Here is an 18,097-nt window from a genome sequence, read left to right as displayed (position 1 = left end):
GTCGTTTCAGGAGTGTCTTTAGTTGCCCTGTCGTGACTGCCTCAACATCCTGAACTGACTCAGAGTGTGATATCTTTTTTTTGAGACAGGGTCTCACTATGCAGCACAAGCTGGCCTCGAACTTGCTGTCATTCTCCTGCCGCAGCCCCCCAGGGGCTGGGATTACAGGCATGCATCACTATGCCCGGCCTGCCCTGAACTGATTCAAAAACATTTATCTTTCATTGTCATTTTTACTTTGAAGAAGAGCCAGAAGTGACGTGAGGCCAGATCCGGTGAATAGGTGGGTAAGGACACATTCTAATGCCTTTCCACACCAGCCTTTCTGTTGGTTGGCACTCGGGAGCAGCATTCACTGTATTTTCAATCACCCTCTAAAGATACTCAGGAAGGAGGACTTCTGGAACTGCTTCAGAAAATGGGAAGAGTGATGGGTAAATGCGCTCAAAACAAGGGGGATGTTTTGAGGGGGATTAATGGCAATGAATCTTTTACTGTAATAATTCTTTTTAATTTAAACATTCACTGCATATTTCAATCACTTCTTATATATAGAAATGTTAAGTCCTGAGCCCTTGCTTCTCAGACATGGCTGAGACATTTTGGGCTGCCGCAGAGGAGAGCGGCACCTCCCAGTGCCTGTGGGAACCCCCAGTGTACACATGCCAGAGCCAATGGGGCACTGTTCACACTCTCCAGGGACAGGCAGGGCTGTTCAGGGAGGTTCCTGCCCAGCTCCTTCCCCTTCCCACCCTTCACATCTTTCCTCTTCCTCCTCTTCTTCTTCCTCTTCTCCTTCCTCCTCTTCTTCTTCCTCTTTCTCTCTCTTCTTCTTCTTCCCTTATCTAACACATTAATATTATCTCTTAGTTATTGCCAACTGAGCAGGCCCGCAGTCTCCCAAACGAGTGTACAGGGAAGGCTTAAATAAATGAATCAAGTGGTATGATTTTAGGGCTCCAGGAGGGTCAAAACCCTCTAACCCTCTAAGAGTTCAAAATTTTCTGGGGGCTAAGATCAAGATCTTCTCTGGGCAGCCCATATCTATTTAGTTATCAAAACAAAGGAAGGGAATACTGAAGAAAGGCAGTAATCTGAGCAGGACCCTTCAAGGGCCTTGGAAGTCTGCTCAAGGGCTCCTTCAAGTAAGACATTACATTAATTTAGGAGAACTATGCTATCTCCAGGAAGGTCTCCACCCAGGAGTGAGATGCCTGCAGCTATAGTCTTTATCTAGTTAATTGAGGTTGGAGCCAGGTATCCTTAGCTGTGGCCTTGTCTTGTCCTCTGAAGCATCCTGGCTTCACTGGCCACTACAGGCCTCAGTTGGGACCAGTGACTTACAGAGGTTCACTTATTATGAGTTTGCTGCCCATCTCCAGACAAGGGACCTGGGCCTGGAACAAATCACAAGTAAGCATGGAAAGCCAACTGGTTAATATTAAATCCTGCTCAGAGCTGCTATGTAGTGGTCTGCATCACTTACCCATCCTCCATCCTCTAGGACCTCCAGGTAGCATTGAGTCAGTGAGTCTCTGTGCTCCTTTGGCTGAGTGGGAACCAGGACACACATCCAGGCTGTGGTCTGAGACAACGGTAGGGGGCATGGCTGTGGGCCAGGGCTAGCCAATAGCTACATAGCAGATTGGTGGGGACCACAAGGACATTGTCCAGGTGCATAGCTGGAGTGGAGAACAAAATAAAATGTAGAGAACCTGGTGAAAGGCTGGGGCCCAGCCTCCCAACAGATGCCATGCCTAAATAGGGAACTAGGGATTGTGTAGTGATGGGTAGACATGGAGGAGCCCTGCAGGGATGGTGTATGCAGCATCCCAGGGCTCCAGGTGTGAAGGGCAGGGAAAGGAGCAGATACCAGAATCTTGTCAAATAGCTATGGAAGAGAACAGCCCAGCAGGGGACATGGACAATTCCACAGCTGCAAGAAGGCACTGGGGAAATAAGGCCCAACTCCCCCTCCTCTCAGCTCTCATCTCCGGTTGTACCTCACATAGCTACATCCCAAATGAAGCCAGAAGGCAACAAGGTCCCTTCCTGTAGTCCCAGCTATTGGGGAGGCTGAGGCAAGAGAATAATAAGCTTGAAGCAAGCCTGGGTAACTTAGAAAGACCCTATCTTAAATAAAATAAAATAAAATAAAAATGAGGATGTAGCTTAAAGCTCCCCAGGCTCAGTTTCTAATGCCCCACCCCCAAAATGGAGCCCCTTAAAGGTGTCCACAAAAGCCACCTTTGGGAGCACAGAGCAAAGCAGAGGAGGGCAAGAGGGCACCTTGGGGAGAAGATAGAAGCCAGCACAGCAGGAGCCAGAGAGATACCAGGAGAGTGAGCAAGCTAAGAGGTAGCTTGGGGTTTCATTTTGGTGGCGCCTTCTTTTGTCCAATGGAAGCTTTCCAGTCTGTTCATCTTGTATTCCTTTAACTGGTAAAGGATACAAGGGGGTTGTGAGGCCTGGAAAAGAGGAGCCTTTCTGGAGGCCCACAGGGAGCGTGTGAATAGCCATCCCACCCCAACCTGTTCCTTGACGTCCCCTTACTGCTGGGGTCAGCCTGAAGCAAGACCTGGTGGGGCTTTTTGAAAAAAAATTTGCTTCCTGATACAATGACTACGATGTGGAGGTAGAGACTACTGTTGGATATACAAGAGGCAAATATTTAACTTTTAAAAAACTGTGTCACAGTAAAAGACACACTGCCATTAATCTCCCTCAAAATCTTCCCCCTCACTTCGAGCACACTTGTCCCTTCATTCTCACCACTTTCTGAAGCAGTTCTGGAAGTCCTCCTTCATGAGTGTCTTACAACATGTGATCAAAAATATAGTGAATGCTGCTGCTGAATATGATCTAACCAAAAGGTAGGCTTGTAAAAATATCATGCTGGGTCCTCATCCATCATATTTATTAAAGGATCTGACATTGTGCTAATTCTGGCTTTTCTCCAAAGTCAAAATGAGTATGAAAAGTAAATGTTTTGAATCAAATCAGGACATTGAGGCAGCCATGACAAAGCAACCAAGACACTCATGAAAAAAGACTTCCAGAAATGCTTCAGAACTTGGCAATAATGATAGGATAAGTGTGTTTGAAGTAAGGAGGAGTATCTTGAGGAGATTAATAGCGATGTGTCTTTCACTGTAGTAAAGTCTTAAAAAAATTTGAACATTCACCTTATTTTTCAATCATACCTCATAGCTATGAGCAGTCAAAATATTTGGAGCTATGGCAGCTATTTTGTGACCGTGATGGGACACGCATCACACTGAGAGAAGAGGAATGCAAACATGGCAACATCAGTTTTTAGTGATAGGGGCTGGGGATTTAGCTCAGCGGCATAGCGCCTGCCTGGCAAGCGCAAGGTCATGAGTTCAATTCCAGGTACTGGAAAAAAACAAACAAACAAAAAAAATCTTAACAGTTTTTAGTGATGACGACATCACTGAATCATTAACACCAACCCTGCAATCACCTCACCTCCAGGCTTCTTGTTAAGGGAGAAAATAAATATCCCTGGATTTTAGGCCCCTGGAAGCTGAGTCTTTGAGAAGCTGCTGCCACGCCTGGGCTTGAGCAAATGGACCGTCCCAGGGCCCAGCAGAACACCTGAGCCACCAACAGTGTTCAGTCCGGATTTGTTGATGAGTCATTACTGATCAGATGAACGTCTAACCTGGGATGTGAATGCCAGGTATCACAGCACCTTCTCTCTGCCTCTCCTGATCGCTCGGAGAAACCTCATCTCCGCGGAGGACAGGGTCAGCTACCGCCCTCCGTATCAGGGCAGGCACAAGAAGGCGACGCTGCTCCGCACATACAGATGACTCATAAAGACGTATTTTTACCCCCTTCAAATGGTGATGTTCCTGTAATAAAGAATTTAATAACCCGCTGTGCCTGTGCGGAGAGAAAACTCATTTGTTTAATAGGCAGCAGTTTGGCTTTGTCATGTTCATTTAGTTTTTAATGACACACAGTTGTGCCAATATTGATTTTAGCTTATAGGGACTCAAAAAATTTACTGTCTAGATGGATCCAAGACGCAACTGTTTTATCTTGCCGGCCTTGAAGACACATGGCCCCAGCACTGGACTTCCAGGGGCCATGCGGCTGCAGCCTTACTACATTCTGCGGGAAAAGAAAAAGCAAGTTGCTCCTGTCCGCCTCGCCTGTCTCCCCGCCGCCTCCAGCCTCACCTCTCGCCCTCATCAGCCCAGAGCGAGGCTGCTGGCACAGGAGGTGCAATGCTTTTCATCTTGGAGAGCAGAGCGGGGCTGTGTCAAGGAAACAGGAGTTAATTTTCCAGGCACACTCTCAGCAACAAGCTCTCTGGCAGTGCTCGTGCCTGTGCCGTGCACACCCCAAGAAGCCCAGAGCCTGCGTCCCAGGTCAGGAAGGGAGCCCCCTGGGGATTCAGAGCAACCTCGGACACCATTCCGACCCTGGGTGGAACCCCTCTCTCCAATATTACTTACATGTTCCTTTTTTGCTTTTATTTTTAACCAGGGACTGTATAAAAACAGCAGAAGGGACCATAGAGACGTGCCAAACCTGCTCCCTGTTTTCTGAACAGTCCATTTAAGCATAAATACATACAGCAGGCCCCTGGTTTTTGTAGGTTTGACATTTGTAATCTCAACCGTGTGCGGCTTCAATTATTGGAGAAGAGCGCTGGAGGATGGAGCGGAATAATAATGGTCAACACGTATTCAGCACATACTCCGTGCCAGGCGCAGAGTCTGTAGCCGTTTACGGGGATTATCTCATTTAATCTCTGCATCACCCCTTGAAGGTAGGCGTGTTGGTGCTTTCGTCTCTATTTTAGAGGAAATTTCTGCTTAGTGTTATTGTTTAGATCTAGAATGTCTCCCCAGAGCTGTGTGTCTCAGGAGAGTGATTGGATCACGGGGACACTATAGTTCGGTGGATTAACCCACTGAAGAGGGCAGAGCCCAGTGTGCCGTCTGGAGGTGGTGTCTGATTGGACGAGGCTCTGCTTCCTGCCTGCCACGCCGTGAGCAGCTTTTCTCCGCCATGGCCTTCCGCCATGCCGTTTCTGCCCGGAAGCTAACCCACTGCAGACTGAAACCAGGAGCCGGAATAAACTCTCCTCCTTGAAGTGTAGGCGTCCAGTATTGTGTTTCGACTGCAGGAAAGTGGCTGAGACACTTGGAGACACCAAACAGCTGGCCCAAGGACACGGCATAAGTGACCTCAAACCCACGTGTGCCCCCGTTCTCTGCCCTGTGCTACTCTCCCACGCCCACGTCTTTCCCAAGTGCCATCCACTGGTGTCGGCAGCACAACCCTCATCCCAGTGCATGTGGCTGGCTGACGGGCAGCGTCTGCATCCAGGAGTGAGTGGCCAGGAACACCGTTCTGTGCATAAACCACAGCCTTGAGCCCAGCATTTGCTTCTCCTCTGCAGCTGGGTGTGGCCAGCCATTCCCCAGGTAGTCACCGGACGTTTGCTTGGTGGTGGCCTTTCCTAAACCCTGTGTTGCCATTAAAATAAAACAGCTAAGGGGCTGGGGATTTAGCTTAGCGGCAAAGCGCCTGCCTGGCAAGCGCAAGGTTGTGAGTTAGGTTCCCGGTACCGGAGAAAAACCAAAAATAAATAAATAAATAAATAAATAATAAAACAGGTATTAGGGAGAAAAGAGATCACTCTATAGATAACGCATAATAATAATGAATCCTATTAGATATGTTTGTGCCATTGGCCTGTTTATTTAGGTAAGTTTTAGGAAACACTTTATTCGTGATGGCAAAGACATTGAAGATTGATTCTCAGATTCACAAAATTTGAAAGGACCTATAAATCATCCATACACGTCCAGTCCCCAGGGAGGTGAAGTGACCTACCCAAGGTCATGCAATTAAATTTGAAGTTGTAGCCTTTTCTGGGAGAGATTGGCATCAAGACCCTGGGCAGGAAGGCAACCCCCATGAGAACCTGGGTGTTGTTGGATAGTTGGGTTTCACTTGCATCATTTCGCCTGGAGTTGTTTCCAGGAGAATGCTTGCCCTGCTGGTTAAGCACCCACAGCTCCTGCTCCAGCCTGTCAGGGAGGGTTTGCCACTGCTCTCCTGTAGATTCACAGGACCTCAGCACATCATGCAAAGGTGGCCCTGTAGGGTCCAGATCTTATGTTCCTCTCTTTCCCCTCCTTACCCTCCACTTGCAACTCCACTGTCTTTCTTTTAGTGTCTGCTTCCTGCCACAGGACCTTTGCATTATGCCAGAATAACATTTTCATCCTATTAACTTTCTATTTTTCCTTCAGAGGTCAGTCACCACTTTGTCAGCCAGCTATGTAACGTCTCTGAGCCAGTGCACTTCCGTGGCTCTGCAGAGCTCTTCAATGTTGGCCATGACCTCAAGTACGATTTTATGCTTATTTTGTAGAAAATTTTAATATGTCTTCCCACCTGGAGGGTAAATTCCTGGAGAGCATGGTCCAGTCACCCATTGCTATGTAACAAATTTCCCCATACTTAGTAGTTTAAAAACAATCATCATATTTTGTTCATGATTTTGTAGGTCAGGAATCTGAGGTAGGCTCAGCTGGACACTTGGTTCTCTGATGGGGGCGTTGTCAGATGTCAGGTGGACAAGGATCACCCAAAAGCTCAGCTGGGTTGAGTAACCAAGATGGTGCCTTCAATGACCTGGAGGTCAACTGCTGTCGGCCAGAAGCTCGGGTGACCAGACGATGTACATGTGCCCCTCTGGCATGGTGATCTCAGGGTATTTGGACTTCCTGCGGCCCCCAGAGTGAGTTGCATGGCTCTTTCTGACTTGGCCTTAGAAGTCACTCAGGATCACAGGACTTCCGCTGCATTTTGAAGAGAGTCATTTTGTTCTATAAATTATGCTCAGACTCAGGAAGAATGTGGACTCCAGCCCTACATGGGCAAATGGCAAGGCTACCTCCAAGAAGTGAGTGGGACAGGAGGTGTTTTTGCTGCTGTCTTTGATCCATGGAATCTGCTACACAGCAGGACAGATGCCACCTTTCCTTGACATGTTTGGATAAATAGGTATCAAGACAAATGAATAAATATATGGAGCAAGTTGAAACTGGGAAGGAAGGAATGGAAAGAGGGAAGGGAGGAAGGAAGCTCAGGAAGTACAGGAAGAAAGGAAGTATATTTTGTTTGTTTGTTCTGTTTTTGTTTTTTTCCAGTACCGGGAATTGAACTCACGACCTTGTGCTTGCCAGGCAGGCGCTGTGCCGCTGAGCTAAATCCCCAGCCCCGAAAGGAAGTATATTTGCGCATGAGAGTAATAGCAATTCTGGTGGCCCTGGGAACACCTGCTCTCTGACAAACGACTTCCCATATTCTCCTTTAAGTGCCCCACCCAGCACCTTTGGGACAGCAAACCCCTGTCCAGTGTGGTACGGACTTAGACATAACCTGATTTCAGTGTCAGCTGAAGCAAATAAGACAAGGAGAACAAATGGGCTGTGAACTGAACAAGAAGAAGCCCAACAGGCACACGGAGTGTTTCAAAGCCCGGAAGAAATATAATTTAATTATCTAAGCCTCCGGATTTTGTGCAGGCGCAGTGGAGAGGTGACTCTGCTTTATGCCGTATCACGCAGCCAGGGCACTTGGGGCAGAGATGCTTTCTAGGTCCCTAAAGCCAGTGATTCAATAATATGGACTTCTTTGATTTACTCCCCTTGGTGGGTGGCAGGTTAATAAAACGTCAATCAACTTAGTAAGTCTCCCTTCCTTGTTCCTCTGACACAGGGTGGCACACGCACAGATTGCGTTGCCTGACTTGTCATGCGCAGGGCCTCCACAGGTATCTTGGCACTGCTGGTCACTGTGTGGTCAACAGGAGACTGGTTCTGACCTGGCCTGGGAGGACAGGGACTGAGCAAGCACACGAGGAGCAGTGAGCGAGGGAGGCAGGAGCACCACAGCTCTTGCACAGTCGGGCTGCACACACCTCCGCCAGCCTGCTCCAGAGGCCGTGAGCCCTCACACTGTACAAAGGGACAATTGACGGAAAATTACATCGACAGACTCTCTGTGAATACAGTTACTCAATAGGAACCATCCTGAATCCATTAACCAGAGCCCAGCTAGCTGTGAGTCCATGGGACTCCCAGTATTCAGGAATATGCCCGGTCGATAATGGAGTGTTATTTTTTTAAAAAGGCATGAGTCTGGAGAAGGGGTGTTTAAACAACACACTTTCCTTCTGGCATATTTTTTCTTTCTTTAAGAAATGCTATTTTGTCAATAGCTCTCATTCTCTCATTATTATTAGGATGCACGTGGAGATGAAGATATTGAACCTGGGGATGTAGCTCACTGACAGAGAACGCTTACCTAACATGCAAGGCCCCAGATTTGATTCCCTAGCATGGGGGAAGGGGGAGCCAAGCATGCTGGCTCACACCTGTAATCTCAGCGCTCTGGAAGGCTGAAGCAGGAGGATCACAACTCCAAGGCCAGACTGGGCAAATGAATGAGACTCTGTCTCAAAACAAAGACATAAAAGGGGTTGGGGATATAGTTCGGTATGAAGGCCCTGGGTTCAAATCCCCAGTACATCAAAGAAGAAAGGGAAGGAGAAGGAGAGGAGAAGATATGTAGAAATTCAGTGACAACTGCAGATACCAAGGCTGTTAAATGGTGGAATGAGATCAAAGCCCAGGTCCGTGACTCCACTTTGGATCTTTCTTTGCTTGGTGGCCCCCTGCCAAGTGCACGTGCTCCTCTTCCTGCGGACACTGTAGCTGACTCTCAAAGTAAGACAAGGCCAATGGGTCATCCTGCAGTCAGAGGCCTACTGGGCTATCCTGGGCACGGATGCACCAGCACAAAGGTCCACGTGCAATTTCAGCTCCAAATCCACTGCAGTTTTGGCTTTGGGAGCCTCCAAACTGTGTGTCTTGCTGTAGGTGTGAGAGGCAGTGGCCTCTTGCCTCTTCAGAGGCCAGCCCGGGAGAATGATCTGGGCAAGGGGGGTAGATGTCTGCCTCAGCCTGAGCCTCAGACCCCCGCAAGTGCCAGCTCATTCACCGGGGGTGGGGGGAGCCCAGGTGCTGGGATTGTTCAGGGTTCTTTCAGAGAAGCGACACCCTGCATCAGTCTGCACAGCCTCCCTGGGAAGGAGGTGCACACAGAGGCACAGGAAAGGCAAGGAACTCACCCATGGCCACACAGCAATGAGTATGGCTTTGACATTCCCTCACCACGGCCTGCCCAGGCTCAGTACTCCTGTCCAACAAGTGCTTTAGGAAAACGGCTGTTCACCAGTTTCGCCCCAGCTGCTGTGATAGTGGGAAGAACTTCCTACGGAGCTGGAGGCCAGAAGGCCAAAGCTGTGGCTCAGCATGTTCGCCTCCTCCTGACATCTTGCTTCTTGGCCTGCTGGTGGCTACATCCTCAAGGCCCTTTCCTTTGGACACACAAGTCCCTCGTCCCTTCATGTATCCGAACTTCCTCCTGTCGCAGGACTCCAGTGGCACTGTATCCAGGCTCAGCCTAATAGCCTCATTGCTGTTTACTCACGTTGATAATCTCAGTACCCTGGAAGGCTGAAGCAGGAAGATCACAAGTTCAAGCTCAGCCTGGGCAACTTAGTGAGAGCTGCTTTGAAATAAACAGTCAACAACAACAAAAAAAAAGTGTTGGGGATGCAGCTCAGTGCAAAAGCCCTGAGTTCAGTCTCCAATACCAAGAGGAAAAGAAGAAAAGAAATAAAGAAAAAGAGAAAGACCCTATCTGCAAATACAGCTGTGTTCCAAGGTAGTAGAAGTTAAGGCTTTGACAGCTCTTCAGTAGACTGGGGGTGAAGATGCAGCCCATATTACCTAGGAAGAGCCCAGAGCAGACCCTGAGGGGCTTCTCAGAGGGTGGCCAGGGCCAAGGGACCCTGGGGGACCTCGGGTTGGGAGCTTCCCGCAGGCCAGTCTCACCGTAGATTCCTGAACTCCCTTTTCAGTGAGAGAGCCCCAGGTTCCCTCCTGCCCTTCTGTCCATGAGCAGCAGCGCCTGGGGGCTCAAATCCCTGCAGGCAGGACTCTGCAGAGGGAGCTGGTGCAGTGCCGAGCATTGTCTCTGTCTGTGTTATGCTGCTAGAGCAGGAGGCCATAGGCTGGGTATTTTATAAAGAATTGAAATTTGTTTCCTCACCATTCTGGAGGATGGGTAGTCCAAGATCAAGGTAGTGGAGTCTGATGATGGCCTTCTTGCTCTGTCATCCAAGGGCAGAAATCAGAAGAGAGAGAGAGAGAGACAGAGACAGAGCGAATGAGAATGAATTCAGGTCCCTTGGCCCTGGCCACCCTCTGAGAAGCCCCTCAGGGTTCTCAGGACCTGATCCCCTCTTACAGGTCTCAGCCCTCAGCACTGTTGCTCTGCAAGTCAGTCCCTAGCACAGGAAGTTTGAGGACGCATTCAGACCACGGCAGGTATGCCTGCAATTACACCTCCTTACAGGAGCTGAGGCTGCTGGGGTGACAGGGGAGCCCGGGATGTCTTTTTGGTATCACTTAAGTTCCGGGAAGGGAGGGCTGGATAGTGAACAAGTGTTTCACAATGACAGGGGCCCAGGTAGAGGAAATTCCAGCACAAAGAGAACAGTCTAAAGCCCCCTGCGCCTATGCTATTTGTAGCTGAAGGAGGAAAAAACAAATGGAGAACCAAACAAAACAAATTATAGATCTTAAAAACTAACAAGGAGATCAGCACCTCTGGAGCCGGGTTTCTCCACTCACCCTGAGGATGCCCGGGAATCCCCCAGCCCCCTGCCCCTTTGATTCCAGCTACCGGCCTACAGACGAGGATCAATGAGAGAAGGGTTGCATTTTTCTATGCCCTGACTTGGAAGCAAAATGCATGTGGAAACAGAGAAATCAATTTCCAACCTTGGAGACTTCCTAGGAGATCATTCTTCTCTCCAGAAAGGGAAAATGAAAGGGGGTGGGGGAGAGCCCTCAGCACAACCTTGGCCTTGAGGCAAGGCTGACAGGTTTAGCAGTAAGCTTCCCTCACCCTTCAAATTCCAGAGGGCCTCAGGAGCCCTGGAGAGGGAGGCGCTTGTCAAAACCCAGTTAGCAGTGTGTATGGCTGTGTGTGCATGCACACGTGAGTGCCTGTGTCTGCATACTTGCATGACTATATATGCATGGGTGTATGAGTGTGTGTGTGTGTGTGTGTGTGTGCACACATGCATAGTTGGTCTGGGCAGATGGGCTATGCTAGTAGATTCTGAGACATGCAGCTCTCCTAGAGGGTAAAGGGCAGGTCATAGGGCCCAGTGCCCTTCCAACCACAAGTGCCCTTGGGAGTGAACTCCAAGGCCTATGGGACACTGTCCCAGGTCAGGTTGTCTGGAAAAAGGGCCCGACGGAGAGATTCTTGTGCATGTGATGCAAGAATGGTTGTTGATCTTCCCATGACAACCTGCAGAAAAGAGGGGAGAGCAGGCCCACTCCCCTGGCACCCTGGCCAAGCCAGGCAGGCACCAGTGGAGCTGGGATTCCCAAGCTTAGACATATCTCCCCTCACCTTTGTCAGGGGTGCAGCTTGCTTGCCTCCCCTTTGTGGGCGGGGCTTCCCTCTACCCCTGCACAACTAGGGTGAGACAGACTTTATACCACTCAGGATAGGCTGGGAAGCAGGACCACAAGGTGTGAAGGAATAGTGAGTCTCCAGTCTGCTGGCTTGGTCCCTTGGGCAGCCATAACAAAATACCATTACTGGGGGGTTTATGAACAATAGCAGTTTGTCAATCACAGTTCTGGAGGCAGCAGATTCCGCCTCTGGTGAGGGCTGGCTTTCCAATTCACCTCTTTGCTGTGTCCTGGCATAGTGGAAGAGGCAAAGGAGCTCCCTGGGGCCTCTTTTGGAAGGGCACTAATTTCACTGAGGAAGGCTCCACCCTGTGATCTAATCACCTCCAAAGAGCCTCAGCTTCAAACACCCGCCCCATTAGAGATTAGGTTTCTGCGTGTGGCTTTGGGGAGGACACAAGCATTCAGTCTGCTGCACTCATGAAGGGCAATTTTGCAGAAAGTGATCTGTCAAGGACAGAGTAAGAGAGGTAAAGGACAGAGGAGGTGACACAGGCCAGGCTGTGGGAGAACTTCCAGTGGGCTTTGGAATCAAACCAAAAAGACTCTGAACCTCATCACCCTCTGCTCATTGCTGCCGGCCTAGGCCAAGCAAAGGCTGAGTCAAAATCCTTGCTTCTCCAGGGGTGAGTAGGGTGACACACAGGGTGGCTACTAGGCCTGGACACAGTGGTGACTGTACAATAATAGAGCACTGATATTTCAAATATTGATGAAATGATCACCTTGTTCCAACACCGTGGCCACCCCACCCATCCCTCTGCAGACTTGTCAGAAAGATAAAATGATCCTCTCACTTGTCCTGAGTCCTTCTAAATGCCAGACAGTGTGCTGAGTGCCTTGTGCCAGTTATGTCACTGAAGCCTCATGAGAAACCTAGAAACCAGGGGCCACACTGTCCTCAGGGATGGATGAGGGCGCTGAAGCATGCAGACATTGAGTCACAAGACCAAGACCAAGCACCACAGAGGAGGCGGAAGGGCCTTCTGTGCAGAGGTGGCTTCAGGGAGCGCCCTACTGATCACCGTGTTGAGACAGAATGTAGCATGGTTGCAAGGCATACAACCGACCCTCCATCCTTGTAACCTGGTGAGGGTGGCTATCAGGAGACACGGGGACAGATGCATTAGGGTTTGCACAATTGAGAGGCATCCTGGAGACCCAATTTTCCAGCTGCGTCATGCCATCAGGTACACGAGAGGCACCTTGTCCATTCCATCTGGGAGAGGTGTCCTGATAAGATTTCCATGCCTCTGAGCAGACTTGAAGTCCTTCGCCTGTATATTGTGTGTGTGTGTGTGTGGGGGGGATGAATCTATTGTTTTCCTCATAATTCAGAGTCAGGTAAAGTGTGCACCAATCAACAGGCACCATCTCCCCCGCAGTTTATGCTCTGCCGCTGTTTTCCAGACCGCACCCAGCCCTAGCCCAGACAAGGACACAGGCTCGTCGTCGTGGTAGTCGTCGTTGTCATCGAAGGGCTGAGCTGCGTTGTACTCGTGGCCCTTTGTGTCCTCCAGTTTCACAAGGTACAAAAATAGGAAGCAAGCTCGAGACAGCGCCAATGCCTGGCTCAGACAGTCGCAGCCAAGAGACAGGAGGTGGGGAGGGAGGCAGAATGCAGGGAAAGAGAGAAAGGAAAGAAAATCAGCCCCTTAAGGTCAAAGCCGTGAGTGCAACACGAAAATGCTGCCAACCGAGTGGAAGCGAGACACCTTCAAGGTTGGAAATGTGACAACAGAGCTGCTGTTGCCGCGGGGCTGGTGTCATCGCTGGGGGATGGAAGGGAGAGCCTGGGCCTCTGGTCTCAGATGGACCCGCCAGAGTCTTCCTGAGTGGGCTGGACCACTGGTCACGTTGGCCTCCTAACCACAAATGACGGCAGCGGGCATCGACCCTTGACGGCTGATGGAGAAGCTTTGATGGATGGCATTTGAAGGGCTGGCATGCAAATGTATGCAAACGAGGCCACAAGGGCCCGTGGTGCTTTTCTTTATTTATTTAGTTGAAACAGAAGAAATATATGTTCATTGTAAACAAATCAAACCATTACAGATCTACGCAGAGAAGGAAATCAAAATCCTTTGTTAGCCTACCACCCAGAACAAAAAAAAATAAAAGAAATAAAAAACCATTGCTAACATTTTGGTCTATGTTCTTCCAGACAATTTTCAGCTCATACATATATAGTTGCTTTTTTTTTTTTTTTTTTTGGAACCAAAATAAGTTCTTACTTTACATACTGTTTTGCAACCTGCTTTTCTGCATTGAAAATATAACATAAATGAGCATAGGGCATTATAATTTAAGATTCCCTATTGTTGGAAATTCAGATTGTGTTCAGCTTTCTTTGCCAAGGTGAAGAGACCCCCACGATTAATTGCAAGAGGCAGAATGAACATTCCAAGACATAGGGGGACCTGTGTGTAGCGGGGGTGGACAGGAAAATCTCAGCCCAAAAGGCTGTCAGAACAGAATTATTTTTGTTATCTACAAGACTTGGGGGAAAACGCTGGCCAGATCTCAGGCCTGCAGACCAGTGACATAGAATCTTTGTGGCCATCCTTAAAAATAACTCACAAAGAGTCCCAGCCAGAGGGATATACAGTTAAGCAGCTTCCCAGGGAGGAGAAGACAAGAGCATATCCCAGTAATTTACCCATCTCTTCTCTTAATATCAAGAATCTGACAGCCTCGGCATGGAGAGCCCTATATCAGCCATTGTCAGGAAGGACAAAGAGAAATCAAAATCGCCCTAGCCTGATGGGGAGACAGACGTAAAGGACAAAGAAAATGCCCACTGCAATATGAGAACCAAAATGTCCCTCAAAAACTGGCATCTGCAAAGGAAAATGGATAGGGTAAAGTCATTCAGTTAACTTTAGTTGAACACCTGCTACACACCTAACTGGATAGGCCCCTTTGCATTTGGTTCCTTGTTTAATCCTGAAAACACTGCTATGAGGAAGCTGGTCTTGTGCAGATGGGGACACTGAGGAAGGGGGAGAGTCACTGACTTGCCTAGGGTCCCTTGGGTTACTTGAGGGCAGAACTCATATGTGAATTCTGCTCCTTTAAAACCCCAGAGCGGGTCCCCATGAAGAAATAGTCTACAAAGGGTGGGCTGCAGGAGGACAGCTTCTGCAGGGAGAGCTGCTTATCATAAAGGAAGAGACGCCAAGGACCAGACCAGGATGATGGGAGAGCAGAAAGGCTGTTAGGAGAGGAGAGGAGCGGAGGGACCAGGAAATGCATGGAACAGGCAGGAGAGAAGTCAGCAGGTCAGGCTACAATGCAGGAAGACCTGGAGAAACTCACAGAGCACGCTTCATGGCTTTGGAGCGATGAAAGACCAGGCTGTCCTAGGGGTCTCAAAGGGCAGACCAGGCGGAATCAGAAATGCTAGGTGAAAGAAACTGTGTCCTGCGCTCGTGAGGGACCGGGGTTGCTGGACCGGAGGCAGGGAGAGAGCTCGAGTTCTCCTTCAGAGCCCTGCTCCTGGCTCCCTCCCCCGCTGCTGCTCTGACATCTCCCCCTGTAATTACAACCTAGGCCCTGAAGTGAAAGTCACTTTGGGCAAGATTTATGAGGCTCTCCCCTCATAGTTGAGCTTCATTTGTTTTGCTCCATATTTGCTGGTGGCTCTGGTACAGCATCAGTGGCCTATTTGGGGTCCATGATCCTCCCGTGTCCTCTCCGAGGCCAGAGGGGGCATCCAAGCTTTTATTTGCCCATTTGGTTGCTTTTTAATTACATCGAGTGGGGAAGCAGGGACTCTGAGCAGAGGGGACTGTTGCGGCCAATATTTTTCATTATTGTTAGTATTTTTGCTACTAATAATCCTGGTAAATGAGAAACTGTAATCCAGAGGATTGGGCTGTTAATTGAAAACTAATGCCAGGAAAAGATAGGCTGTAAATGGAGCACAAGAAGGCAAAGGAAATGCAAGCTCACCTTCCTCCCCGGGGCAGTGGTGGGTGCTGAGGCTCTTTCTGCCCTGCAGAGAGGGCTGGTCTGTGCCCGGGGAATCCAGAAGAATGCTCTGGGTTATTATTATCATCATCATATTACTATTATTACTGAAAATGAGCCTGGGCATATGGATGGGCTGCAGTGGACTCCTCCAGAGGGTTGAGGGCAGAGAGGTAAGGAGGAGGCCCAGAGACCTTCTGAAGTCAGCTCCTTAAGCAACCATATTTACCCCTCATGCTGGAGGCTAGAGAAAAAAAGAAGATAACGCCCAATGCTGATGAGCATATAAAGCCGTGGCTCTACGCTGCAGTCTCCACAGTGAAAGAATAAACTTTTGAGATTGTCTGGAAAGTGATTTGAAATGGAACAAAATCATCTGAAAAGTGTGCCTTCCCTTGGAGCCAAAAACAGACAACTGGGGTTTAAGTGAGTTAGCTGAGCTCAGCGCCTCAGTCCTTCCAGTCACATCAGCTCTGTTCCATGGCCATGTGGACAACTGGCTGCCATGCTGGATGGCACGGACTGGGCGTTCGCCATCATCACCAAAGTTCTATTGGGCAGCCTGGGCTGGGGTTTATTTTCAACCTAGTCTTTCTTCGCAACTACAGGGATATTTAGGAAAGTGTAAATATTGTTCCATGAGCAACCTACTGGAAACCCTTGAGTGCTTTCACAGTGCTTTCTCAGGGCAGTCCAAAATCTACCCATGAGTCCCTCTCCGGGGCCATCTTGGGCCGATCTCTGCCTTATCAGAGCTCACTGATCTCCAGTAGGTTTGGAACCTGTGAATCCTTTACAGCCCCCTGGGCCTTTCCCCGTACCGAGGGCCGCTTCCCTCACTTCTCCAGTCTAGCAGGGAGAAGTGGCTGCAAACCTGACAAGCAGGCCCAGGAGAAGCACAGCTAACCACACCCCACCATACCGGATCCTTGCGTCTCTGTCCACCACTCCCTCAGTGACCGTAGAGACTGTGGCCTCTTTAGGCCCCCTCTTGGCCTTCTTCACAAAAAAGAACCCAGGCTCTGAACCCACTTAGGAGCTTTGAGACCAGAGAGTGCAATGAGAGACGAGAGTCGAGAACTGTGGCCTGGCCCTTCCCCTCCACGTGTGCACCCCTGAGTGTCCTGCCTTATGGAATCACACCTCCATGGACTTGGCATCAGAGGAGACTCGCCAGGGCTTCTCCATCCTCATTCCAGCCAATGTCGTGTGTGTGTTCATTTTGGAGTTTATCAGCCTCTCAAGGCTTCGGGCTTGCTGGCCCTCAGAAATGCTGGCCCCTGTGCTCTCTGGCACTGGTCTGCGGTCCTGGGCCTCTGCTGACTACTCCCAGGGCCATCTCCCCTGCTGAAAGGCAAGCCCTGAAAGACAGGTCCCTGTCCTGTTCCTCCTTCCATCCCCAAGTCCATCTGAACATGCGGCACCTAGTAGGTGTTCAGTAAATGCTTGTCAAATGAGGGAAAGAAACAGAAGACCTCATCTCCACATTACGAACCTGAGCTAGGGGTTTCCTGAGCAAAGCCATATGAAGTTTACAGCTGGGATGCTAAATCGAGTTAAGGCATTCCTAATGATCTTAATGGGTATTGTTATTTTAAATTAACTAATTAATCTGATTTTAATGTGCTCTCACAATGCAGCCCTGTCATCATCATTATCATTATTTTATAGCTCTCCAAATCCAGCCTCACATTATAGCAGCAGTGGTCCTGTTTGCCAGGTGTATCGAAATTATTGACTGTGCACACATTTCCGGGTTCCATTAAAGGTACCCGCACTGACACTAGTGGATACTAATAGCCGTTGGCCTGTGCTATTATTAATATTATTATTCCAATTCCTGTGTCTGGTTCATCATTTGAAATCAGTGTCCCAGGGGTAGATGAGGATGGGGATATGAGGAGAGGTTGTGAGACGACCATGTGGTGCCTGCAGAAGAGGCTGCTCTCTCTTCCACCCCTCAAGCATCCAAGCTTGGGGGCATCTTACACAGTCCCCTGTCCACACTCTGTGGTTAAGGACTAGTTCTCAACAAGGCCTCTTTTCCCTCAAGTTCTTCTTTGTTCTCTCTGCTCACAGTCAGGGCCGGTCCCCCCACCATGCCAGGGTCACTGGCCTCATTGCTAGCTGATGTTCCCACCCCAGTTGTCCTTCTGGAAACTGTGCATTGCATAGCTGAACTTGCTTCTCCAAATCCCAGCTCCAGCCCAGTTCCCGGCCCTCTTTCCCACCCCCTTTCCGTGCTTTTAAACATAGCCTCCCCCTTGCCCCATGGTGCTAGGCACTGAGAGTAATACAGAATCTGGAGCTGGGCGTGGTGGTGTATGCCTATAACACAAGAACTCTGGGAGACTGAGGCAGGAGGATCTCAAGATCAAGTCCAGTCTGGGCGATTTAGTGACTTAGCAAGACCTTGTCTCAAAAATAAAACAAAAAGGGCTATCGCTTAGTGTGAAGCCCCTGGGTTCAGTTCCCGGTATGAAAGTCTAGGGAAAGACACATGTAAAAAC

Source organism: Chinchilla lanigera, unplaced genomic scaffold, assembly GCF_000276665.1.
Source record: "Chinchilla lanigera isolate Chin_1 unplaced genomic scaffold, ChiLan1.0 scaffold00152, whole genome shotgun sequence".
Taxonomy (NCBI): domain Eukaryota; kingdom Metazoa; phylum Chordata; class Mammalia; order Rodentia; family Chinchillidae; genus Chinchilla; species Chinchilla lanigera.
This window is presented reverse-complemented; position numbering follows the sequence as displayed.